Consider the following 22,536-nt stretch of genomic DNA (forward strand, 5'->3'; position numbering starts at 1 on the left):
GTAGAGGACCCAAAGGGTCGTCTACTCTATAGTAGAGGACCCAAAGGGTCGTCTACTCTATAGTAGAGGACCCAAAGGGTCGTCTACTCTATAGTAGAGGACCCAAAGGGTCGTCTACTCTATAGTAGAGGACCCAAAGGGTCGTCTACTCTATAGTAGAGGGCCCAAAGGGTCGTCTACTCTATAGTTGAGGGCCCAAAGGGTCGTCTACTCTATAGTAGAGGACCCAAAGGGTCGTCTACTCTACAGTAGAGGACCCAAAGGGTCGTCTACTCTATAGTAGAGGACCCAAAGGGTCGTCTACTCTATAGTAGAGGACCCAAAGGGTCGTCTACTCTATAGTAGAGGACCCAAAGGGTCGTCTACTCTATAGTGGAGGACCCAAAGGGTCGTCTACTCTATAGTAGAGGACCCAAAGGTTCGTCTACTCTATAGTAGAGGACCCAAGGGGTCGTCTACTCTATAGTAGACGACCCAAAGGGTCGTCTACTCTATTGTGGGTTTCACTAAAATAGTAGAGGAGTCGAAGGGCCGTTTCTAAATAGTAGAGGACCCTAAGGGTGATCTGCTAAACAACGGAGGACCAGAATTGTCTACTCTATAGTAGAGAACCATAATGGTCATCTTCTCCATACTAGAGAGCCCTCATTTTCACCTACTCTATGGTTGAGTCCTAATAGTCATCTACTCTATAGTGAGAGACCTAAGGGTCGTTCGATCAGTACCCTTGGACTCTCGTCTGCTTAACAGTAGAGGACCCTAAGGGTAGTATTCTCAATAGTGGAGAACAACAAATGTCGTTTACTCAATTGTAGACCCTGGGGGTCGTCTATTGTGTAGAAAAAGAACCTATTATTCATTTACTCAATAGTAGAGGTCTTTAGAATCGTATACTCAAGAGAAGAAGACTTTAAATGTCGTCTGCTCTTTAGCAGAGAACCCTAAGGATCGTTTAGTCTACAGTAGATTATCCTGATATGAAGTTCCCTTGAAGTTTTAAACCTATAAGCTTCTTCAGATCTTCACATATTAGTATACCTCTACGAATCATCTACGAAATTTCAGAACATTCTCCGAGTTCACATTTACCCTCACTGCGCTAATAAAACCCCCCCATTTTACAAATGAAATTTGTCTTCCATTTAAGTTCTAATCCCACGAACTGAACACGTTTACATTAAGCGAATCAAAGCTATTATGGTGACATGCTTGATGCACGAACAAAAAGGTTTTTACAATAAACCTTTAACAAGAAACCAAACAACGACAACAACAACAACATCGAACAAAATCCTCAAATCCATAAAACTGGTGCGGAAGCAAATGCAGCGGCAGCAGAACACAGTTGACAAGCGATTTATATAAGCGACAAAGGCAAACACGCAAGCGGATGAAATTAACTGCAAAAATTCGTTCAATAACCACCAATAAAACACAAAGGCTAAAAGGCTGGATGGTTGGCTGATGGGCTGGCAGGCAGTCTGTCAGGCAAACAGCGACCAGCAATTGACTGGTGTTCTAATACCAAAACGTGACCTATAACAAATCCGTAGACTTACGGCATACTGACGCAGTTTTCAATAATCATTTTTAAAGGAGAAAAAGAGCAGTATGGGACAGACAGTTATTGTGTGTCAGGTCCAGTTAAAGAGAAAGAGAGCAAAGCGACATATTTTTTCGAGCATATGTCCGGCATGCATTTAAAATGAAGCGAAATAAAAAAATCCATTTAAAGTGCATGGAAAGCAGATGTTCCATGGTTAGGGTTTAAGAGCAAAAATTCAAGATAATCGTACAAGGAAATTAAATTTGTCATGTGATATTTGATATTTGACTGCGTGGAATGTGATACCCATAAAGAGGGTGTGATATCAAGAAGGTATTATGGATTTTGGCACGTTCTTTTTTTCGCCATAAAATTATAACGAATTTTTAAAAGAAATTGTATTTCAGCGAAAAGGAAAATGGTTCAGTGTCCAAAGGAAGTCATACAAGTGCTGTGAATTACATATTTATAAAAAATATATTTTTATATTGTGTCTTGACCTGTCATGTCACAGATGTCCTTTTTTGTTGTCGATGATGATTACCTTTGCGGTAATTTCTGCAGTAAGTCGTTACAATGTTATGCGCTTCATTTAGTCAGTCATTTATGTGTGCCCGAACCAAAGCTTGCATGGACATGGATGGTTTCGGTTTGACAGTTTTGTGGTTTCTTAACCGCACCTTTTACAAGCAGTCACATATCCACACCGTAAGTCATCAATTGAAAGGAAAGGAAGACAGTGGTTTAGAAAAACACAAACTAACGACAATACAACCAAAAATACGTTTTAAAGGTCTTCTCTCAATAGAAGAACTTTATGAGGTATTGTCTCCAAAGAAAAGGTCTTCTATCCATACCCAGAAGATCTCTTTATGCGGTCATCTATACACAGAAGACATTTAATGAAGTCATCTAAACGCAAAATGTCACTTTATGAGGACTTCTATACACATATTACCCCATTATGAGGTCTCCTATATACGGAAGGTATCTCTATGAGGTCTTCTATACACAGAAGACCACTTTATGAGGTATTCTATATAGAGAAAACCTCTTTATAAGGTTCTTCTTTACACAAAATCTTCTTTAGAAGGTCTTCTATACGCAAAAGACCTCTTTATGAGGTCTTCTATACACAGAATACCTCTTTATGGGGTCTTGTATATACAGAAGATCTTCTATACAAAGAAGACTTCCTTATGGGGTCTTCTATACAAAGAAGACCTCCTTATGAGGTCTTTTATACAAAGGATACCTCCTTATTAGGTCTTCTGTACAAAGAAGGCCTCCTTATGAGGTCTTCTATACAAAGAAGACCTCCTTAAATGGCCTTCTATACACAGAAGACTTCCTTGTGAGCTCTTCTTTACAAACAAGACCTCCATATGAAGTCTTCTATACAAAGAAGACCTTCTTATATGGCCTTCTGTACACAGAAGGCCCCCTTTGAGGTTTCTATACAAAGAGGACCTCCTTATGAGGTCTTCTATACAAAGAAGACCTATTTATGTGGCCTTCTATACGCAGAAGACCTTCTGATGAGCTCTTATTTACAAAGAAGACCTCCTTTTGAGGTCTTCTATACAAAGAAGACCTCCTTAAGTGGCCTTCTATACACAGAAGACCTTCTGATGAGGTCTTCTATACACAGAAGACCTCCTTATGAGACCTTCTATACACAGAAGACTTCCTTGTGAGCTCTTCTTTACAAAGAAGACCTCCATATGAAGTCTTCTATACAAAGAAGACCTCCTTATATGGCCTTCTATACACAGAAGACCTTCTGATGAGATGTTCCATATACAGAAGACCTTCTGATGAGGTCTTCTATACACAGAAGACCATCTGATGAGGTCTTCTATACACAGAAGACCTCCTTATGAGCTCTTCTTTACAAAGAAGACCTCCATATGAAGTCTTCTATACAAAGAACACCTCCTTATGTGGCCTTCTATACACAGAAGACTTTCTGATAAGGTGTTCTATACACAGAAGACCTTCTGATGAGGTCTTCTATACACAGAAGACCATCTGATGAGGTCTTCTATACACAGAAGACCTCCTTATGAGCTCTTCTTTACAAAGAATAACTCCTTTTGAGGTATTCTATACAAAGAAGACCTCCTTATGAGGTCTTCTATACAAAGAAGACCTTCTTATGAGGCCTACAATACACAGAAGACCTTCTGATGAGGTCTTCTAACACAGAAGACTTCCTTATAACACCTTCTTCTTTACAAAGAAGACCTCCTTATGAGGTCTTCTATACAAAGAAGACCCCCTTATAAGGTCTTCTATACAAAGAAGACCTGCTTATGTGATCTTCTATACACAGAAGACCTTCTGATGAGGTCTTCTATACACAGACGACCTTCTGATGAGGTCTTCTATACACAGAAGACCTTCGGATGAGGTCTTCTATGCACAGAAGACCTTCTGATGAGGTCTTCTACACACAGAAGACTTCCTTATGAGACCTTCTATACACAGAAGACTTCCTTATGAGCTCTTCTTTACAAAGAACACCTCCTTTTGAGGTCTTCTATACAAAGAAGATCTCCTTTTGAGGTTTTCTATACACAGAAGGCCTCCTTATGAGGTCTTCTATACAAAGCAGACCTTCTGATGAGGTCTTCTATACTCAGAAGACCTCCTTAAGAGACCTTCTATACACAAAAGACTTTCTTATGAGTTCTACTTTACAAAGAACACCGCCTTTTGAGGTCTTCTATACAAAGAACACCTCCTTTTGAGGTCTTCTATACAAAGAAGACCTCCTTATGAGGTCTTCTATACAAAGAAGACCTCCTTGTGAGGTCTTCTATACAAAGAAGACTTCCTATGAGGCCTTCTATACAAAGAATACCTGCTTATGTGGCCTTCAATACACAGAAGACCTTCTGATGAGGTTTACTATACACAGAAGACCTTCGGATGAGGTCTTCTATACACAGAAGACCTCCTTATGAGACCTTCTATACACAGAAGACTTCCTTATGAACTCTTTTTTACAAAGAAGACCTCCTTTTGAGGTCTTCTATACAAAGAAGGCCTCCTTATGTGGCCTTCTAAACACAGAAGAATTCTTAATGAGGTGTTCTATACACAGAAGACCTTCTGATGAAGTCTTCTATACACAGAATACCTTCTGATGAGGTCTTCTATACACAAAAGACCTTCGGATGAGGTCTTCTATGCACAAAAGACCTTCTGATGAGGTCTTCTGTACAAAGAAGACCTTCTGATGAGGTCTTCTATACACAGAAGACCTTCGGATGAGGTCTTCTATGCACAGAAGACCTTCTGATGAGGTCTTCTATACTCAGAAGACCTCCTTAAGAGACCTTCTATACACAAAAGACTTTCTTATGAGTTCTACTTTACAAAGAACACCGCCTTTTGAGGTCTTCTATACAAAGAACACCTCCTTTTGAGGTCTTCTATACAAAGAAGACCTCCTTATGAGGTCTTCTATACAAAGAAGACCTCCTTATGAGGTCTTCTATACAAAGAAGACCTCCTTGTGAGGTCTTCTATACAAAGAAGACTTCCTTATGAGGTCTTCTATACAAAGAATACCTGCTTATGTGGCCTTCCATACACAGAAGACCTTCTGATGAGGTTTACTATACACAGATGACCTTCGGATGAGGTCTTCTATACACAGGAGACTTTCTGATGAGGTTTTCTGTACAAAGAAATCCTTCTGATGAGGTCTTCTATACACAGAAGACCTCCTTATGAGACCTTCTATACACAGAAGACTTCCTTATGAGCTCTTCTTTACAAAGAAGACCTCCTTTTGAGGTCTTCTATACAAAGAAGGCCTCCTTATGTGGCCTTCTAAACACAGAAGAATTCTTAATGAGGTGTTCTATACACAGAAGACCTTCTGATAAAGTCTTCTATACACAGAATACCTTCTGATGAGGTCTTCTATACACAAAAGACCTTCGGATGAGGTCTTCTATGCACAAAAGACCTTCTGATGAGGTCTTCTGTACAAAGAAGACCTTCTGATGAGGTCTTCTATACACAGAAGTCTTCCTTATGGGCTCTTCTTTACAAAGAAGACCTCCTTATGATGTCTTCTATACAAATAAGACCTCCTTATCTCTCCTATACACAGGAGATCTCCTTCTATGCTCAGAATACCTCCTTACGATGTCTTCTGTACAAACACAGAACATATATTTATGAGGACTCCTGTACCCAGAAGACCTTTTTAAGTTGTCTCCTATACACAGAAGACCTATTTTTGAGTCATTCTATACACAGAAGTTCTCCTTATGAAGTCATCTATACCCAGAAGACCCCTTTATGTGAGGTTCTTTAACCCACAGTGGACCTTTGTGAAGACATCTATCCACAGAAGACTTTTATGAGGTCTTCTATCCCAAGAAGATCTTTATGAGGTTTTCTATCCACAGAAGACCTTTAGAGATCTGCTATTCACAGAATACCTTTATGAGATCTTGAGGTCATACACTTATTTTTATGTGATATTTTATTCACAGAAGACCTTGACAAAGTTTTCCATCCGTAGAAGAAACCTGTGGAGTTTTTTATCCATTGAAGAGCTTTACAACGTCTTCCATTCGGGGAAGACCTTTATATGGTCTTCTATCCGTAGAAGACTTTTTGATGTCTTCAATGCAGGGAAACTCTTCATGAAGTCTTTTGTTCACTGAACAAATTTATGAGGTAATCCATCCAAAAAAGACTTCCATTCACTAGAGAGTGAACAACACTTAGAATCCTCTACTGCAGAGTAGACGACCCTTAGAATCCCCTTCTGTAGAGAAGTCAATACTTTTTTACTATAGAGTGGAGGACACGTAGTTACCTCTTCTCTTCAGTAGATGGCATTTGGGGTCCTCTACTAACGAAATTTAAAGTTTTCTTTTATTCAGTGGACGATCCTCAGGGTCCTATATTATATAGTGAATTATGCCTTAGGTATAGACGACCTGAAGGGTTCTCTACTCTACAATAGACGAGCCTAAGCAGTATCTCCTATTCACCTCCTAGAATCCTCTATTTTAGAGAAGGCGACACTTAGGATACTCTAATTTTTATTAGACGACTTGTAGGGTTCTCTACTATCCAGCAGACCACATTTAGAGCACTCTACTCTTCAGAAGTCAAGTATACAATCCTTCGAGTTCTCTACTGTGGAGAAGATGACGATTAGGTTCCTTTATAATATAGCGGACGACACGTAGTGCCCTGTACTATAGAGTAAATTACCCTTATGATCCTCTTCTTTACAGTAGATGATGCCTTAAGTCCTTCACTATAGAGTAGACGACACTTAGGTTTCTCTACAATTGAGTAGACGAACCGTAGACTACTTCCCTATAGAGTAGAGGACCCTTAGGTTAATCTCGTATAGAGTAGATGACACTTAGTATCCACTACTATAGAGAAGACGACACTAAGGGGCCTCTTTTCTAGAGAATACGACAGTTGGGGTCCTCCTGAGGTATTTTACTCACACAAGACCTTTAGGAGGTCTGTTAGCCAGAGAAGACTTTCATGAGATCTTCTATCCATAGAAGACCTTCATGAGGTCTTCTATCCATAGAAGACCTTTAGGTGGTCTTCTATTTTTAGCTGACCTTTAGAGGACATTCACCCAGACTGAATTGAACATTTCATTAGCAAATTGTTCATTCAGCCCAGCCGAATAAATATGTTCCTGAATGAGACCAGTGTTTCGTGGTTTTGTAACAAATCATCGATATTTGATAGTTACAACATGACTGGAAGACCCCATAAACATGGCAATGAGTCTCTGTGTGTAGTGTATGTGAACGTAGGTATATGTGTTTGTCACCCAGTGACTCATATCTCACCGAGTGTAAGTGTGCTTTCAAGTACATTGACATACGTTGACAAACAACTGCCACATTTTAGCGTCACTACAAGACAGGACATCATCCTGATGGCCAGCCATAATGATAACGATGATGGTGATCATCATTATCATCATTGGCGTTGTCATTACCGTTCATGTGGAAACCACAAAAAAAATGCTACAAAGACTAACCGAAATTTTTACAAGAGGGCAACAATATTTAATGAGATTTTGTGGTTGCGGTGGCCAAAGAATGCAAAGATAAAGCAGAGGGGACATTGTTTTACATACAAATTACATCTCGGTAAAAAACTGCTCCACTTAGTAAGAAATCCTCTACGGCAAATACCAGCCACAAGTGTCCATAACTATTTAGGGAGGTTTACCGAGCAATTATGATTTGAATTGGAGATAAGTTGGCAAGAAAACGTCAAGTCTGTCTGTGGCTACTTTGCATGGCAATGCGTACAACGACGACATTTACACTTCATTTCCATAACAAAAAATGCTAATATGCCTTGGCAAAACTTCTGACTAGCCGCACACAACTCACAATCTGTCTAAATGTTTTTCTTTTTCTCTGTCGAGAGATTTTGGATACCTAACTTGTGCTGTTTTTCACTTCTCACTTAGTCAGCAAAACATGAACTTTGTTGTTGTCGTTGTTGTATTCGTCCTTTGCTCCTTGTACTTTATCTGATGTCGTGTAGTTAGTTGTCGGAACCTTGTCTCCTCGGGTGACTACTTTTACATCTCTTTTAAGCTGACAACTTTTGTTTGTTGTAATTTTTGTAGGTTCTTCCCTAAGTGACTCATTAGATATGTTTGTATATGTATGTATGTGGGTGTGTAGATGTATTTGTGTCTCGGTGCTTTAATGTTGGCAATTTCTATGATAATTTTCTGTCATATTTTCCCTTTTAGCCAACTTAAGTAATTTTCCTAGTCATTGTCAAGGCAATAGTCGTTATTACCGCTATTAGCAGCAAATTTACACAGCAGATTGGCGTTATTCAGCAAAGTGTAAAGATTATAATGAAAATGAATTGAGGATTTCCTTATGGAAATTATAAGTCATGATGAGTGATTATTGAATTTCCATAGGAAATTTTCAATTCAGCCTGGCTGAATAGAAAATTCCATAGGAAATTTTCAATTTCATAGGAAATTCCAAAGGAAATTTTCAATTCAGCCTGACTGAATAGAAATTTCCATAGGAAATTTTCAATTCAGCCGGGCTGAATGAGAAATTTCCATAGGAAATTTTCAATTCAGCCTGGCTGAATAGAAATTTCCATAGGAAATTTTCAATTCAGCCTGGCTGAATAGAAATTTCCATAGGAAATTTTCAATTCAGCCTGGCTGAATAGAAATTTCCATAGGAAATTTTCAATTCAGCCTGGCTGAATAGAAATTTCCATAGGAAATTTTCAATTCAGCCTGGCTGAATAGAAATTTCCATAGGAAATTTTCAATTCAGCCTGGCTGAATAGAAATTTCCATAGGAAATTTTCAATTCAGCCTGGCTGAATAGAAATTTCCATAGGAAATTTTCAATTCAGCCTGGCTGAATAGAAATTTCCATAGGAAATTTTCAATTCAGCCTGGCTGAATAGAAATTTCCATAGGAAATTTTCAATTCAGCCTGGCTGAATAGAAATTTCCATAGGAAATTTTCAATTCAGCCTGGCTGAATAGAAATTTCCATAGGAAATTTTCAATTCAGCCTGGCTGAATAGAAATTTCCATAGGAAATTTTCAATTCAGCCTGGCTGAATAGAAATTTTCATAGGAAATTTTCAATTCAGCCTGGCTGAATAGAAATTTTCATTGGAAATTTTCAATTCAGCCTGGCTGAATAGAAATTTTCATTGGAAATTTTCAATTCAGCCAGGCTGAATAGAAATTTCTATAGGAAATTTTCAATTCAGCCAGGCTGAATAGAAATTTCTGTAGGAAATTTTCAATTCAGCCAGGCTGAATAGAAGTTTCCATAGGAAATTTTCAATTCAGCCAGGCTGAATAGAAATTTCCATAGGAAATCTTCAATTCAGCCTGGCTGAATAGAAATTTCCATAGGAAATCTTCAATTCAGCCTGGCTGAATAGAAATTTCCATAGGAAATCTTCAATTCAGCCTGGCTGAATAGAAATTTCCATAGGAAATCTTCAGTTCAGCCTGGCTGAATAGAAATTTCCATAGGCTATTTCTGTTCAATTTCAGTTTCCCCACTTTTAACATCCTCTTCCACCACTTACCTTATTTGTTCCTTTTCCAACAACCCAAATTATCCATAACAAGAAAGAAATTAACAACCGATAAAAATTGACATTTATGCTACAAACAATGCTCCACAATAAAATAGCAATAACAATAACAGCAACAACAAAAATACAACAAACTACAAACTATCAATGACCCCTAATGCCCAATTAATTTGTCCTTTTGTTCGCATTCATCGTTAGTTGTGTCCTTTTGGTGTTTCCGCTTAAAAATTACGCATTTAGGGAATAAGGGTGGCTTTTACACGACGACCTCCTGAATTAGGGTTAGGGTTAATCAATTAACAATTGCCTTGTGTGTATGCACGAGTGTGTGTGCCAGATAACCACCCATTTCAGACATGCATGACATCCTTGAAAATTTGTTGAATTATGAAAACAATTCATATAAAAATTGGCAACATTCTTATTGCAATTTTGTGATTTTTGCACCCAATTCCGAACTGGCCGTCGAACCTTAAATGTTGGAAAAGTTCACTCACACATTTTCACATGAAGTTTGTGTACGGAAAAAATTGAGGTTTTTCCTATGAAAATTTGCTTTTTTCGGATTTCCTCTATATTGAGGTTTCATTGTGTGTGTGAGAGAGTTGGTCTCACAAGAAAAGGGGTGTTTGTCGCCGCAGCCACCACACGTCATCCATCGTAGGGTAACATCAAACGGTAACGCTTTAATTGGTAATGGGTTCATTAGGGATCTTTATAAATGTTTTATGTAGCTGTCGGCTGTTGGATTTGACTATGAAGCCGTTTGCTGCTTCTTGTTTTCAATGTTTTGCGGTTTTATGCTGTGTTAACCGCAATGGTGAAATTTCCATTACCGCAGATTCCCACAGTATTGGATAATGATAGATTTTCAATACGGTAGCGTAATTGTGCGGTATGGCTTTTCATGTGTAGTAATTGTTGTTTTCATTGAGAACAAATATGGAGAGGAATATTGAAAAAAAAACAATTACAATGACAATTTACAATTGAAGGTAAGAAGTTCATATGTATGTATTAATAAGTCGTGGGTAGAATATACAGTCTGTCGCAAAAATTAGTATGCAGCATTGAAACCAAAATATATTAGGGTTAAAAAACACAATAACTTATTGAAAAAACAAATGCTTTTATTTGATAGACACAAAGGTAGTCTTCAGTGATAACTTTGAAATGTGCGAAATATTTGCATAAGAAAATGTACGCTTCGAATTCCAAAAAGCCCAAAATTTATATCGCAAAAGTTAGTATGCACCATAGTGACCTTGTCGAACTGAGTCAAAAATTGTTGATATTTTTGAACAAAATATAAATAAAACTGTATTTAAGATCAGGTCAGGAGGATATTAATTAGTTTTAACGGCAGTTATAGCATTTATAGTGAAAAATCTACCGTATACTGGATCGTAAAACCCAGAATAATTGGCCATAAAAATCCAGGGGTAAATGACGGAAAGCTTGGGTCAGACCTTCTCCCAATAATTGTCTCCATCTGTAAGCTGAGTGCCTGGCGTGATAACCTTTCATACCGCCACATTTCTTAAGGTAAGGAGGTACTTCCACACTTTACGATGAATGAGGTTTGGAAGGCGGACTCGGTGGTCCCGCTACAGAAAATATTTGAAAATGTTAGCAAAAGTGTATCGTACAGTGCAATTTCGTCTTTATCGCCAATGGCAAAAACTCTCGTGACCTTACTCCTGTGCACCATCAGAAAAAGATATTCAGTTGGCATCGGAAATTCTACACCCCTGGATGTCTCGTCCTAACCATAATGACATACATACATGTAAAATAGGCTGCATTAGAGATCAGAAAGTTAACGTATACTTTTTCGACGTATAATACCCAATTTGCACTCGGTAAGGGTTTGTCGAAAACGTCGACCCCACATTGTCTCCTATCAAAATAAAACCCTTATAAGATTTTCTGTCTTCGTCCAAAGAAGACCTTAAGGAAGTCATTTGCATATAAAAGATTTTTAGAAGGTTTCCTGACTATAGAATAGAAAGTCTGCGGTTCATAGTAGATCTTAGCAAGAATTATGTCCATTGTTTGTACCTAAACGTATTATTTGTTTGCACCCAAACATATATTTGTTTGCAGGACCTAAACATATGTTATGTTTAGGACTGATTGCAAACAAATATATGTTTGCTGCAATATATGTTTGGGACTTATGTTAGAGAGGCCTTTTTTTCCTCAGTGTAGGATAGGAGGTCTTCTGTTTATAGAAGACTGTTAGAAGTTCTTCTGTTCATATAATACATTTACAAAGTCTTATGTCCAAAGAAGACCCGCAGAAGATCTTTGGCCAATATATGACATTTAGAAGGTTTTCTGTCCATAAGATACCTATGGAAGATTTTCTGTATTCGGCCCACAGAAAACCTTTAGAAACTCGTTTGCATATAGAAGAGCTTTAGAAGGTCTTACGTCCACAGAAACATGTTCAAAATCTGCAATCCATCGCAGACCCGTAGAAAATCTTCTTTCCGTTGAATTCTTGTTTCCATAGAAGTCATTTAGATGGCCTGTGGCCATAAAAAACATATCCATAGAATAGGTGTAGAATGTCTTCGGTCCATAGAATACCTTTAGAAAATCTTGTGTCAACAGAAGACATTTATAAGATCGCCTGTCCAAGGAAGACCTGCTGAAGGTCTTCGGCCTACATAAGACCTTTAAACGGTCTTCTGTCCATTCATGACCTTAGAATATTTTCTGTTTTCGGTCTAAAGAAGACCTTTAGAAACTCGTCTGCCATAGAAGGCATGTTGAAAATCTACGTTGCATGGTAGATCTTATAAGGTCTTCTGTCTATAGGAAAACTTTAAAATGTAATCTGTCCACAGAATATCCTTAGACGGTATTTGGTCCAACGAAGGCCTTCAGAAGATGTTCTATCCATCGAATGCCCTTAGGAGGCCTTTTACCAGTAAAGAAATTTAAGGAGGTACTCTGTCCATAGAAATCCTTTAGAAGGTTTCTGGCCATAAAAAACTTTTAAAGTTTGTCATTTATGGAATGGATTTCCCTAGAAGACAGAAAGTCTTAGATATAGAAAACAGCAGTAGAAGGTCTTCGGTCCATAAAATAACCCTAGTCGGTGTTCTGTCCGTAGACGAGTTACTTGGCGTTTACACAAGACACACTGTCTGCAAATACAACTCTGATTTACTAATACATGCAAACATTTGGCTACTTGCCTCGGCACTGTCTGGTAATTTTCGTAGACAGTAAGCATGGACATTTTTGAACAAATGAAAACAAAACTATTTCAAACCAAAAAAAAAAAAAAAACAGGACTGGGGTACATCAAAACAAAAACAAAATATGTGAACGAAAAGAAAATGAAATCGACGATTTTCATTCATAATTTTACAACTGTTTTTGCAGTTGTCTGGACACCTACGTCACACAGGTAAGTTTTGGGTTTTTGACAATCAATACATGTACTCAACTGTCCTGTGATGTGTAAACGCAGGCTTAGGAGTTCTACTTTCAAGGAAGTCCTTTATTTGGCCCACAGAAGACTTTTAGACGTTCTTCTGTCCTGTAGAAGGTCATCGGTCCATAGAATACCCTTAGAAGACTTTTAGGAGTTCTTCTTTCATAGAAGTCCTTTAGAAGAATATCTTCATTCGGCTCACTAAAGGCGCTCTTCTGCCCTGTAGGAAGTCTTCGGTCCATAGAATAACCTTAGTAGGTGTTCGGTGCGCAAAATATCCTTAGATGGTCTTCTGTCAGTAGAAGACCTTAAAAATTCTTCTTTTTTTGTAGAAGTCGTTTAGAAGATCGTCTTTATTTGGCCCACAGAAGACTTATAGACGCTCTTCTGCCCTGTACAAGGTCTTCCACTGACATACCCAATAAACACAGACTATACAAAAAATTACGTAAAAGAATGGTAGAAGTTATGTGGAGGCACTGACAACGATGAACCGCCCATTTCCGAACATAATCTAAGTTTGTACAAAATATTACGAGGCGCAAAGTTTGGACCTAAACCAATTATCCCTTACAGAGTTAAATCGACTCCAAATTGTCTGAAACGGATTTTGTCCAAACATACTTAGGATCCAAAAATAGGAAAATTTATATAACCTCAAAATGGATGTCACCGTGGTGCAATAGGAAACCTGAATTCAGCGTAGTTTATCTATAGAAAAACAATTCATCGAAGCGTTTCTCTAGAAAAACTGAATTTTATAAATACAGTCAATTCCGCGAACTTGTTCTATATATTCAAATCAATTCGGCGAAGTTTTTCGATGGCAAAAGTATATTCAGCAAACGTTTTCGGCAGAAAATATCAATTTAGCAAAATGTTTCTATACAAGAAGTTAAATCAACAAACTTGTTCTATATAAACGTCCATTCAGCAAAGTTTTTCTATGGAAAAAGTGAATTCGTCGAAGTTTTTCTATACAAAAAATCAATTCAGCACACTTTTTCTATAGAAAAAGTCAATTCAGCAATTCTTTTTCTATATCAATTCAGCACACTTTTTCTATAGAAAAAGTCAATTCAGCAATTTTTTTTCTATAGAAACCTCAATTCAGCAAAAGTTTTCTTAAGCAAAAGTCAATTCAGAAAAACCTTTTGCATAGTAAAGGTCAATTCAGCAAACTTTTTCTATAGTATAAGTCAATTCACAGTTAAAGGCAATTCAGCGAACTTTTTCTGTAGTAAAATTCATTCAGCAAACCTTTTTCGTAGTAAAAGTCAATTCAGCGAACTTTTTCCGTTGTAAAAGTCAATTCAGCGGACTTTTTGTATAGGAAAAGTCATTTCAGTGCACTTTTTCTGTAGTAAAAGCCAATTCAGCAAACATTTTCCATAGTTAAAGTCAATTCAGCGAACTTTTTCTGCAGTAAAATTGATTCAGCAAACCTTTTCCATAGTAAAAGTCAATTCAGCGAAATTTTTCTATAGGAAAAGTCATTTCAGTGTACTTTTCTGTAGTGAAAGCCAATTCAGCAAACCTTTTTAATAAAAAATGGTCAATTCAATGAACTTCTTCTGTAGTAAAATTCAAATCAACAAACCTTTTCCATAGTTAAAGTCAATTCAGCGAACTTTTTCTGTAGAAAAAGTCCATTCAGCAAACCTTTTCCACGGTAAAAGTCAATTCAGCATACTTTTTCTATAGACAATTTCAATTCGGCGAAATTTTTCTGTTGTAAAACTCAATTCAGCAAACGTTTTCCATAGTAAAAGTCAATTCAGCAAAACTTTCCATTGTAAAAGTCAATTTAGCGAACTTTTTCTATAGGAAAAGTCGCACACTAAATAGAACGCGGAATTTTAAACAACCCCTATTTTTGGTCCGATTCATGTCAAATTTTGGGACTGGGCATATTTTTTGCTTCTGATTAAACTGCAATCGAAACATATGACATATGCAAAATTATGCAAAATGCAACAAATATTTCAATAATAGGTACAAAAATGTTTGTGTGTAAAATTTGTCTGTTTAAAACCTAAACCGACAAATTTTAGGTGGAAAGTTATATACCACCAACGAAGACAAAGTACCAAATTTCAGTCACTTCGGTGGGATATTAACGTCACAACCTTCAGAATTACGAAAATCGGGGGTACAGTTCTATGGGGTCTATATCGAAATGTGGACTATACCGACGAATTTTGATCGGAAATGTTTTTACCTCTAACGTAGACTAAATACCAAATGTCAGCCAATTCGGTGGGTTCTAGGGTCCACAAACTATTGGGAATATATTAAGGCGTGGACCTGTACGGACAAATTTCGGGGGCAACATTTTAAACCCACAAGGAAGACTAAATACCAAATTTGAGCCATTCCGGTGCAATTTTGAGGCCAAAACCTTGAAAATACCGACAATTGGGAGGTACCGTTCTATGGGGGCTATATGAAGGCGTTGTCATATGCCGACAAAACTCTGGGGGAAAATTGTTTACCCCCAACAAAGACTAAGTACCAAATTTCTGTCATTTCGGTGTGATAATGAAGCTAAAACATCAAAAATACCGAAAATCGGGTCGTACCATTATATATGGGGGCTATATCAAAACGGGGACCGATATAGCCCATTTGCAGTAACAAACATCCCAGGAGAAATAGAAACTTCGGTACCAAATTACAAAGCTCCATCTTCAAAAATGCTAGCTGTATCTTGATTTCAACAGACGGACGGACGGACGGACAGACGGACAAGGTTATATCGACTTAGCATTTTACCCTGATCAAGATTATATATACTTTATAGGATCTCCGATGTATATTTCGACGTGTTACTAACGGAATGACAAATTTAATTATACCCTCCATAATATGGTGGAGGGTATAAAAATAGTAAAATTTATATTACCTCAAAAAGGATGTCACCGTGGTCCAATGGTATGCACACCAGAGCTGTGTTCCTTTATTTACCTGAGGTTACCATTTTTACCATTTTTAACCTGCAAAGCGTTCCTCATCCCCAAAAAGTGGTAAAACTGGCAGCAATTTTTTGAAGAGTGAGAGAGGAGAGAGATCACATATGCCTTTCTCTTCTACCACAGGCTACCAGACAAATTTCTTCAGGTAAAAATTGTAGAACTGATTTTTCGTCATTTGTTTGACGATTATTTCACAATGAAGAAAAACAATTAACGAAAAAAAGGCGAACGCTGACAAAACAAAATTAAAAACTGTGAAATAAAAGAAGAAAATTGAATTGTTATGTTTGTTTTTGATATTGCTACCAGATCTACCATTTTTTTCGTTCCTTTACTTTTCTGGTAAAAATGTTCATGATAGAGCAATTTTGACAGTTTTCTCTTTTACGACTTTTACCATTAAAAAAGTAAAGGAACAAAGCTCAGCATTGTAGACTTAATACTCGGGTTTAATTCCCAGCTCAAAAAACATCACATTTTTAGCTGTAGTAAAAATACACTTCAGCGTAACGTCAACATTTCTTGACTGTTTCATTTTTGAAAAAACTCTCTTCAAGTGGTGTCTTTAGACAAGCGTACTCGGCGATAACAAATACATAGGTCTCATTTCATTGAGGAAATATGAATCGAAGTGCTGTGCATAGAGGGGCTGGAAACCTCTCGGAGGGGTTTTTGTGTATAGAAGATCACTTTGGAGAGGCTTTCTTGATCAGAAGTTTACCTGAAAGGCGTTCCTAAGAACTCCCTTTAGAAGGGGCTTCTAGGAACAGAAGTTCGAAAAAATGATAAGACAAATTTTTATCGTATCAAAGTGGACATTTGCACAATTACGTATTTTTTGCAAAAAGGACAAAATAGTCTGCTACAATTTCCAATATTTTGATCTAAAGGCCTGCGTACATAAGCTGCCTTGCCTGCTTACCTTGCTTACTTCTGATAAAAGAATAAAAAAGAAAAGGGCAACCCAGTTCGAAATTTCCTCGGCCTTCTTTATTCTTTTATTTTTATTATGTCAAAAATGAAGCAGGAAAGCAAGGCAATCAGGCAGAGCAGCTTATGTACGGAGGCCTTGATTTTCTTAGGTTAGGTTAAGGGACAGTTTGCGGAAAGCAAAAAATTTTATGTGGCCAAAGGAATGAAGGATATATGACCAATATTGCATGATTTCAAATTATGTAACATATGGAAGACTTTAATAACAAGAGAGTTCTGGCAATTCATTGACAAAACAAACATCCTCACACCTCATTAACTCTTTTTTTACAATTCCACCCTCTGTCCCTAAAGAGAAGTAACAAAAAACACTTCACTCAAAACGTAATTTGTCATTCCGAGCCAATGAACTAATAGTTTAATCAAATATTAACAAACATCTTGAAAACTTGACAATGCGACAGCCACTGTTTGAAATGGCAGGAAAATTTGTGTAAATATAAAAATAACAACAATAACAAAAAACAACAAACTATGATCCACAAATATCAGGAAAAAACAAGAGTAGTAATATTAATATCCGTGGACAAACTAGGTAAATAAATATGAATGTATGTATGTTCATATGTACATTGTTTGTGTCATATTTGTTTAGATCATTAATACCTTTCACATGTCACCCTGTTAACCCCTTTTTTGTTCTTTTTCTTCTTTGTTAGGTGGCTATGGGTGCCAGTGTTCCTCGTCGTTTAAAACAACTGGACTAGAATATTTCAAATCCATTATTTTTTTGTTTGTTATTTGTTAAGTAAACGAAAGACTAACATGTCATGCTTGCTTCGAAACGAAAGAGAGAAAGGGGTCTCCTCTTCGGCAAAGGTGTGGAACCGTACCTTCACTCATCACCATCATCATCGTTATTTTGTTATTATTTTCAGTTTAGTTTCTTATTTAGTGGCAAAAAGGGCTACCGTCTACCATTTGTCATTTGTCCAACCTTGTCGTCGTCTCCTCTCAAGTCTGTTGGAATAAATATTGTTTGTATTACATTTTTACCTCATACCAACAAATGGCTGGAAAAAAAACTATTTACATTACCAAAATGACACTGCCAGACGTCGACAGCAACAGCCACTGCTTCGAAAAAACAAGACACCAGCTCTCAACATTGTTGTCTATTTACATGAGTATTTTGTTCCACCGGTGTTCATTTCCTTGGAATTATCACAAGAACATTTGAAAAATTACACCAGAAGAAAGAAGAACAAAACAGACAACAACAACAACAACAAGACAATCATATTTAGTCCACATCTTTATGAACATGAGCAATTATTAACCAGGAGCTGTTTTTAATGGAACGAAGTCTAAACAACAGTAGCTGCTAAACAAATTAGAAGAACATGGGCGACGAAGAAAATTCGTAGTAAAAAGATGAAATATAGGGGGCCATTAGAAGCACCCATTCATTTGGAAAGGGTCTTTGGAAGCACCCTTTCATTTGGATAGGGTCTTTAGAAACACCCTTTGGAAAGGGTCTATAGAAGCACCCTTTGGAAAGGGTCTATAGAAGCACCCTTTGGAAAGGGTCTATAGAAGCACCCTTTGGAAAGGGTCTATAGAAGCACCCTTTGGAAAGGGTCTATAGAAGCACCCTTTGGAAAGGGTCTATAGAAGCACCCTTTGGACAGGGTCTATAGAAGCACCCTTTGGAAAGGGTCTATAGAAGCACCCTTTGGAAAGGGTCTATAGAAGCACCCTTTGGAAAGGGTCTATAGAAGCACCCTTAGGAAAGGGTCTATAGAAGCACCCTTTGGAAAGGGTCTATAGAAGCACCCTTTCCTTTGGAAAGGGTCTATAGAAGCACCCTTTCCTTTGGAAAGGGTCTATAGAAGCACCCTTTCCTTTGGAAAGGGACTATAGAAGCACCCTTTCCTTTGGAAAGGGACTATAGAAGCAACCTTTCCTTTGGAAAGGGACTATAGAAGCACCCTTTCCTTTGGAAAGGGACTATAGAAGCACCCTTTCCTTTGGAAAGGGACTATAGAAGCACCCTTTCCTTTGGAAAGGGACTATAGAAGCACCCTTTCCTTTGGAACGGGACTATAGAAGCACCCTTTCCTTTGGAACGGGACTATAGAAGCACCCTTTCCTTTGGAAAGGGACTATAGAAGCACCCTTTCCTTTGGAAAGGGACTATAGAAGCACCCTTTCCTTTGGAAAGGGACTATAGAAGCACCCTTTCCTTTGGAAAGGGACTATAGAAGCACCCTTTCCTTTGGAAAGGGACTATAGAAGCACCCTTTCCTTTGGAAAGGGACTATAGAAGCACCCTTTCCTTTGGAAAGGGACTATAGAAGCACCCTTTCCTTTGGAAAGGGAATATAGAAGCACCCTTTCCTTTGGAAAGGGACTATAGAAGCACCCTTTCCTTTGGAAAGGGACTATAGAAGCACCCTTTCCTTTGGAAAGGGACTATAGAAGCACCCTTTCCTTTGGAAAGGGACTATAGAAGCACCCTTTCCTTTGGAAAGGGACTATAGAAGCACCCTTTCCTTTGGAAAGGGACTATAGAAGCACCCTTTCCTTTGGAAAGGGACTATAGAAGCACCCTTTCCTTTGGAAAGGGACTATAGAAGCACCCTTTCCTTTGGAAAGGGACTATAGAAGCACCCTTTCCTTTGGAAAGGGACTATAGAAGCACCCTTTCCTTTGGAAAGGGACTATAGAAGCACCCTTTCCTTTGGAAAGGGACTATAGAAGCACCCTTTCCTTTGGAAAGGGACTATAGAAGCACCCTTTCCTTTGGAAAGGGACTATAGAAGCACCCTTTCCTTTGGAAAGGGACTATAGAAGCACCCTTTCCTTTGGAAAGGGACTATAGAAGCACCCTTTCCTTTGGAAAGGGACTATAGAAGCACACTTTCCTTTGGAAAGGGACTATAGAAGCACCCTTTCCTTTGGAAAGGGACTATAGAAGCACCCTTTCCTTTGGAAAGGGACTATAGAAGCACCCTTTCCTTTGGAAAGGGACTATAGAAGCACCCTTTCCTTTGGAAAGGGATTATAGAAGCACCCTTTCCTTTGGAACGGGACTATAGAAGCACCCTTTCCTTTGGAAAGGGACTATAGAAGCACCCTTTCCTTTGGAAAGGGACTATAGAAGCACCCTTTCCTTTGGAAAGGGTCTATAGAAGCAGTCTTTCCTTTGGAAAGGGTCTATAGAAGCACCATTTCCTTTGGAAAGGGTCTATAGAAGCATCCTTTCTTTTGGAAAGGGTCTGTCGAAGCACCCTTCCTTTGGGAAGGGTCTGTCGAAGCACCCTTCCTTTGGGAAGTGTCTATCGAAGCAATCTTTCCTTTGGAAAGTGTCTATCGAAGCACCCTTTCCTTTGGAAAGGGTCTATAGAAGCAGTCTTTCCTTTGGAAAGGGTCTATAGAAGCACCATTTCCTTTGGAAAGGGTCTATAGAAGCACCATTTCCTTTGGAAAGGGTCTATAGAAGCATCCTTTCTTTTGGAAAGGGTCTGTCGAAGCACCCTTCCTTTGGGAAGTGTCTATCGAAGCAATCTTTCCTTTGGAAAGTGTCTATCGAAGCAATCTTTCCTTTGGAAAGTGTCTATCGAAGCACCCTTTCCATTGGACAGGGACTATAGAAGCACCCTTTCCATTGGACAGGGACTATAGAAGCACCCTTTCCATTGGACAGGGACTATAGAAGCACCCTTTCCATTGGACAGGGACTATAGAAGCACCCTTTGCTTTGGAAAGGGACTATAGAAGCACCCTTTCCTTTGGAAAGGGACCATAGAAGCACCCTTTCCTTTGGAAAGGGACTATATAAGCACCCTTTCCTTTGGAAAGGGACTATAGAAGCGCCCTTTCCTTTGGATACGGACTATAGAAGCACCTTTTCCTTTGGAAACGGACTATAGAAGCACCCTTTCCTTTGGAAAGGTACTATAGAAGCAACCTTTCCTTTGGAAAGGGATTATGGAAGCACCATTTCCTTTGTAAAGGGACTATAGAAGCACCCTTTCCTTTGGAAAGGGACTATAGAAGCACCCTTTCCATTGGAAAGGGACTATAGAAGAACCCTTTCCTTTGGAAAGGGTCTATAGAAGCACCCTTTCCTTTGAAAAGGGTCTATCGAAGCCCCCTTTCCTTTGGAAAGGGTCTATCGAAGCACCCTTTCCTTTGGAAAGGGACTGTATAAGCACCCTTTCCTTTGGAAAGGGTCTGTATAAGCAACTTTCCCATTGGAAAGGTCGGTATAAGCACCTTTCCCATTGGAAAGGGTCTATAGAAGCACCCTTTCCTTTGGAAAGGCTCAATAGAAGTAGCCTTTGCTTTGAAAATGGTCTGTAGAAGCACACTTCCCATTAGAAAGGGTCTACCGAAGCACCCTTTCCATTAGAAAGGGTCTACCGAAGCACCATTTCCTTTGGAAAGGTTCTATCGAAGCACCCTTTCCTTTGGAAAGTGTCTCATTCCTTTGGAAAAGGTCTGTAGAAGCACCCTTTCTTTTGAAAAGGGTCTTTAGAAGCAGCCTTTCCTTTGGAAAGGGTCTTTAGAAGCAGCCTTTCCTTTGGAAAGGGTCTATAGAAGCACCCTTTCAATAAAAAAGGGGTCTACCGAAGCACTCTTTTCTTTGGAACGGGTCTATCGAAGGACCCTTTCCTTTGGAAAGGGTCTACCGAAGCAACCTTTCCTTTAGAAAGGGCAGATTGAAGCACCCTTTCCTTTGAAAAGGGTCTATAGCAGCACCCTTTCCTTTGAAAAGGGTCTATAGCAGCACCCTTTCCATTAGAAAGGGTCTATAGCAGCACCCTTTCCATTAGAAAGGGTCTACCGAAGCACCCTTTCCTTTAGAACGGGTCTACCGAAGCACCCTTTCCTTTGGAACGGGTCTACCGAAGCACCCTTTCCTTTGGAACGGGTCTGTAGAAGCAACGTTTCCTTTACAAATGGTCTATCGAAGCATCCTTTCCTTTGGAAAGGGTATATAGAAGCACCCTTTCCTTTGTAGAGGGTCTATAGAAGTACCATTTCCTTAGGAAAGGGTCTAACGAAGCACCTTTTCCTTTGTAAAAGGTATATAGAAGCACTTTTCCCTTGGAAAGGGTCTTTAGGAGCACCCTTTCCCTTGGAAGGGTCTATAAAAGCACCTTTTTCTTTGGAATGGTTAAAGCTGCTTTAGGAAACCTTAGACCTCAGATCAGTCTATAGACTGATTGTATACAATGTTGAAATAATTCCAAAAATACATTCATCTCATAATCCTGTTGAAACAATATTGATTTTGGCTGCCACATGTTGTCAACTCTGAACAAATATTCAAATTTGACCAGCTACTGTATTTTTTATCATCACACAAACACACCTTTCCGCTTACTCCCCACTTCGCTCTCTATCACTTTTCCAAAATAAATACAGACAATTGATTATAATAAATGTTTATTTGTTCATATCGAGTGTATAATTTACTTACTTATTCTGGGTGA

At 38.5% G+C, this 22,536-nt stretch overlaps 1 non-coding gene across 1 annotated transcript; it reads right to left on the reverse strand.

The window, feature by feature from the left end:
* Nucleotides 1–2,741: 2,741 nt before the first annotated feature.
* LOC141404441 (small nucleolar RNA SNORA11) lies at nt 2,742–2,866 on the reverse strand. The gene has a single exon (XR_012413040.1). It is a non-coding gene; the product is annotated as a small nucleolar RNA SNORA11 (small nucleolar RNA).
* Between the last annotated feature and the right edge of the window lie 19,670 nt (nt 2,867–22,536).

Source organism: Musca autumnalis, unplaced genomic scaffold (genome assembly GCF_047663935.1).
Source record: "Musca autumnalis isolate F117 unplaced genomic scaffold, ASM4766393v1 scaffold_4, whole genome shotgun sequence".
Classification (NCBI taxonomy): Eukaryota; Metazoa; Arthropoda; class Insecta; order Diptera; family Muscidae; genus Musca; species Musca autumnalis.